Below are 6000 nucleotides of genomic sequence, written 5' to 3'. Positions count from 1 at the left end.
GAACAATATGAAATCCAATATTTCATAAGGCAGGGGATGAAGGCCAGGGTTACAAAACCTTGGTTTGTGTACATTAAGGAAACTAATAATACTAAACATCATTGCATGGCATACTGTACTTTAAATCAACCATAAAATTATGTACAGAAAGAAATGGGTGAAAGAATGGTTTCATTTGCTTTCTTATATAGCAAAAAAATAGTTAAGAATAATTTTCTTGATGATCAACGTAAACAGAGAAGAAAGGGGGGAAATTATTACTTATTTACTGTAATAAGGGAGTTTACAGATGGTTTACAAATTGATGCAGACAGTTAATAGTAATGGTTATAGTAAGTAGAATTTCTTTGTAAATATTTGTATGATCAATAACAATATTTAGGGTTTTAATTTTGTAATATAACAATCTATATTTGATAAGGATTACCAAATTGTCATATAATATAAGTTGTGTATTAGCTTGACTATTGATGTATATGTCAATATTACTTTGTTGGAAATAAACTTATTTGAAAAAAAAGAACTTTCTGCCCAGGCAGAGGTAGGAAATGACAAACTACATCTGAACATCTATTGCCTTAAAAACCCTACAGGTGTGCCATAAGTCAGCTATGACTTGACAGCACACACACATCCAGAATTGTACACAGTATTCCAAATACATCTACACCACAGATACAAAGGCATGATGATTCTGGTCATTTTGCTTTCAGTCTGTTGCCTAATAGAGAGTTGTGAATTGACTGAAAGTGAAACATTATAGACTGCAAGGTCACTCTCTGAAAATTAAAAACCTGATAAGGGGTTTTTTTTTGAGGGGTGGGGTTGTGATTTGGAGTTACCAAGTCACCAAGCCTAATAGTAATACTTATTTGTCTTCTATTATATTTGCTTATGTATTTGCAAACAAAGCAAGTATTACAAAGACACCATGTGTTATCCTTTAAAAGGAATCAGACTGGTAATTCTGTCCCTGAAAGCACTGACATGTCATACATAGGAGAATAGAACGTCTTAGTGAGAATGTGGCGGAACTCAAAGGGGATCCAAACTTCCATAAGATGATTAATTAAATAGAACATGAACAAGAGGAAGGCAATGCTGGTTAGAAAAAGGGGCAAGCTTACAAGAATGAAAGAGGAAAGTAACTGTGAGACAGAAGAAAAGAAGAAAGAAATGGAAAGTTGGAGAGAATAAAAAAGAAAAAGACATCAAGGGAGCAAGGAAAATCAAGGTGCTTGGAAAAGAATGGTATCTCCTTTTCCTAATGTACAGTTAGTGACGTTCCTTTCTTCCAACTATAGCTGCAGTGACTAGGAATTGCCCTCTGTGACAAAACGGTTATTGTCCTTGTAAAATACATGGAAGGTTCTTGTTTATATTTACTGTAATGGTATATTAGAGGTTAACGGCAGCTTGTCACAAAATGGTTCCTAAAGAATTGAATAGTTTAGTCAGCAAAAAAGAACTCATATATTATTTAGAACACTATTTGGAATAATTCCAAGGCACAATAATATCAGTTTATTTGACTGACCTTCAGTTTGTCTGCAGGTCTTCTTCCTCTTGGCCTACCTAGTCTTTGCCTCAGTCTGGGACTCTGAAACCTTGTGAAGGGGTATTGCCAGCCCTGCAGTGAAGGTACCATGTTTCTCTGAAAATAAGACAGTGTCTTCTATTAATTTTTGCTCCCAAAGATGCGCTATGTCTTATTTTCAGGGGATGTCTTATTTTTCCACTCCACAGCTGCATGCTCTGGTGTTCTGTTTGACGGGCATGCTTCCAAACAAAAACTTTGCTACGTCTTACTTTCAGGGGATGTTTTATATTTAGAACTTCAGCAAAACCTCTACTACATCTTATTCTAAGGGGATGTCTTATTTTTGGAGAAACAGGGTAGGAAATCTCTTGTACCAAGCTCTTTTTTCTCACCATTACTCTGAATGACAGTGGGAGAAAAAAATAAAAGGCCAATGTGATGTCATGCCATTGTCACAGTAAGCTATAGTTTTGTCATACAATTTCTGGTGATTCCTAGAACTGTGATGTTATTTTCATGCTTTCTTTGGAAGTGATATCACACCATCATCAACAGCAGCACTCTCATGTCCATGACACTTTGGTCTCCCACTGATTGCCAAGCTGAGTCTGACAACCCTACCTAGGGATACATGTTGGATACGTCAGACCTAAAATTTGTCTGACTTTCCTGTTAACTTAAGAATACTTAAGAATACTAAAGGAATTGGAGTTGTTTATACTATTTAGGATTTCACACAAACACACATACACACACACATATTTTGTTAGATTTCAATTTTTTTGGAAATATGGGCTTTTCTTGTGTTCGTAAAAAAAAAACTGTACTGTCTGTGCATTGGTCCAATCTCTGGAATGTAGGAATGAGGAAACAAATTTGGTTCACCAGATAAGACTCTGCCACTCATGTGGAGAAGTGGAGAATTAAACCCGGGTCTCCAGATTAGAGTCCACCTGCCCTTAACCACTACACTGCTGAGGCTTTGGGTGGAATTTCCATTGGTGAAGGTTGTCTTTCCCAACTCTCCATAATCCTTTGCCTGTTTCTATGACTTCCAAGAGCAGAATAAATTTAAAATGAATTTGTATATGTACATTTTTCTAATTGTATAATTTATGCAGATCACAGAACACAAATATTCTTCATGCAGAATATGGCAGCAGTAGGTATTAGGCTCAAATTATTGATAACATGCATGACAACCCAAGGGCATTTAGCTCAATAACATGAGCATTTGTCAGGCTTCTTGGGGCTATTTAACTTATTAATAGAGCTGTACAACTGGAAATAGTCTTGACAATGTGTTAAGGTCACTGAGCTACAAAAGAAGCCATTCTGCCAATCAAATATAATGCCTAAGAACTCAGAAGACAGTAGAACAGTCCTTTGTGTCTGAAATGTTAATTGTCTTTGATACTTGAGTTTTGAGGAGTTTTCCCCCCTTTATGTTCTTGCATGTTTAACATTTTTTCCCTTTTGGATATACGCACTAGTGTTTTTAGTTGTTGCAATGATCTTCCAAATATTCAGGCCAAAACAACCCTCCTTACATCTCTTTCAAAATCACTGAGATTGCAGAAAAGGATATATTCTTACAGAAGTCCAGTTGAACATATTAACTCACTGAAATGTTAGTGTTCTGCTTTGTGAAGAGTTAAAGAAGGGATTTACCAATCAAGTGAAGGGGTCTGAGGCCATTTACAGTTAACAAGCCAGACTGCATCGAATTTCAGGTCTGCCAGAATGACAACTGATCTCCAGACTACAGAGAAAACAGCTGCTTTGGAAGGTGGGCATTCTATCCCAGTGAGCTCACTCCCTTCACCAAATCCTTCCCCCCAAATGTTCTACTTCCAAATCTCCAGGAATTTCCTAACCTTAAGCTGGCAATCCCAATTGTTGTAGTTCACTGGCATAATCACATCTGGATTAGTTGAATCACCTCTATCACTTTCCTTTCTGTAAAGCATCTCCAAGAAGCCTTTGTGTTCCATCAAAATCTTTGCCTACCATTCCTTTCAATTACTGGTTCTTCTAGCAACCCTTATCCCCCAAAATATACCTTAACTAAAAACTTTATTTTATTTTCTACATACAAAATTACAGTGGTGAGTATTTCATTGTTATAACAGAACATTAAAGAATATATGTCTAATCCCATCTCTAACGTTTATCATTTCATGTCATTACAAACACTGACAATTTCTCCATGAGTTTTTTTCTGATTTTATTTATTTATTTATTTATTTATTTATTTATTTATTTATTTATTTATTTATTTATTTATTTATTTCGATTTATTATACCGCCCCATCCCCGTAGGGCTCTGGGCGGTGTACAATACAATGCACATATACAGATAAAAATGCACGTATACAAGTAAAATAACTAAAACCATTAAAAGCAGCAGTAAAATAAAAAACTAGTAGAAAGATTAAAAGGAAAACTAACACGCAAATGGGCGTCCAGGCAGATCCATACATTTCCAAGCCCTCTTTCTTAGGGGAAGATCAGCAAACCCCAGATGGCAAAGGCACTGATGTAAAGGCCATGGGGGGGGGCACCACTCAGCTGGCTGGATCCTCCAAAGGCCTGGTGAGACAACTCCGTCTTACAGGCCCTCTTGAATTCAGTAAGGTCCTGGCGAGGGCCCGGACAGCTGGTGGGAGGGTGTTCCCACCAGGCTGGGGCCAGAGCTGTAAAGGCACAGGCCCGATGTGGAAGGAACCAACACATTATCATCGAGGGAGCCAAGGGACCACCAGTAGATTGGCCTCGCGAGCCGAAGAGGCAGTGATAGGGACGTAATAATGAGGCGATCGCGGTCCTCGAATCTACGAGGAGTCCCAGGCAGCGTGGAGCCTTAAAGGTCAACACCAACACGCGAAGATGATTAGGAACCTTCCCTGCACAGAAGAGACCAATGCAGCTGAAGCAGCACAGGCTGGAGTATGATCCCCACAGGTGGCACTGCCTGTAGGCAGAGGCAGCAGCTGCATTTTGGGACCAGTTTTAACCTCCGAATCAGACGCAAGGCCTTGAGGCCAGCGTGAAGCCGAAGTTACAGCAGAATGCAGAATGCGGGCGGCGTTTGCATGGGATCACTGTGGGCCAGATCGGTCTGGGAGAGAAAGGGGGCCAGCAGCCCGGGCCTGGCGAAGGTGGAAGAAAGCAACCCGGGTTATATGGGCCGCACGGATCTCCCACATTGATAGAGAGCCGAATCCAGGTGGACCCCCAGGTTTGCGTGCGGAGGGGGTCGGTGCCAATGTGACCCCCCCTCCCACACCGGCCCGTGAAACATCCCCTCTCCCCCTCACGGCCCAGCCAGGAGATCTCAAGTCCTCTTGATGGATTCATTTTTTAACTCCTACTCTGTATAGCAGCCAGCCAGCGACGCCTCCAAGCTGACTGCTGCAGCCAGAGCTGCAGAGGCGGTGGCTGTTCCCCCTCCATCAGCAGAATGAGCTGAGTGTGTCATCTGCATACTGATGACAAGACAGCCCAAAAACTCCGTACCAGCTGAGCAAAGAAGTCGCATGTAGATGTGCTAAACAACTTAAGCGGGGATAATAATGCCCTAAGGGTACACATAATCAAGCGGGCACTTCCAGGAGGCCTGCATCCCTGCACCTCACTTGCTGGAGTCCGCCCCCGGAGAAGCGAGGCTATCCGCACTGAAGGGCGGTGCCCCGCACTCCAGAGAGCAGCCAGTAGGGTGGGTCAAAGGTCATGAGAATTCGACCACATCAAGCGCTGCGGTAAGATCTAGCTTAATACCAGCTTGGCGCCGATCCATGCTTTGGTCAGAAGGCTGCATAATGCAGTGTATCTGTGGACGGGCGGCGAGAACGATCTCCTCGGTCCCATGCCCAGCACGGGAAAGCCGGACTGGAAGGGGGGTCGAAAAGTCGATGTGTCATCCAGGAAGCCTTGAAGCTGCTCCAGCACCGCTCTCTCAATTACCTTCCCAGAAGCGACAGATTCGAAACCGCGGTGATATTGGCCCGAATCCCTAGGATCTAATGATGGTCTTTTAAGAGTGGGTGGACCACTGCCTCCTTCAACCCATCTGGAAAACTCCTTGCTCAAAGGGAGTTATTGATGATACTTTCAACAGATGGGGTGCGTGGCTCCTCGCCTGGCAGGCTTTCACAAGCCAAGGCAGACGCGGATCCAGAAAGGACAGGTAGTAGGTCTAACAGCAGCTAAGGTCCTGTCTACAGCGGCTTCGCCAGAGTAGGGAAAACTGGGCCAAACCTGCGGGCCGGAAGGCGGCTAAGGGAGTCTCCAGTTCACTAATTCGTAGCCAACGTGGGTGGGAGGTCATGGCGGAGCGGCGCAACCTTAAATCCCGGTCCGCCAAGAAGCTCGCCGTAAATGCCTCTACAGCTGATATCCAATTGAGAGTTTGATGACCTCTCTGACAAAGGAGGTCAATGACCGATATCGGCGCTAAA

The sequence above is a fragment of the Sphaerodactylus townsendi genome, linkage group LG10 (genome assembly GCF_021028975.2).
Source record: "Sphaerodactylus townsendi isolate TG3544 linkage group LG10, MPM_Stown_v2.3, whole genome shotgun sequence".
NCBI classification, from domain to species: domain Eukaryota; kingdom Metazoa; phylum Chordata; class Lepidosauria; order Squamata; family Sphaerodactylidae; genus Sphaerodactylus; species Sphaerodactylus townsendi.
Note: the sequence above shows the minus strand (reverse complement) of the source record.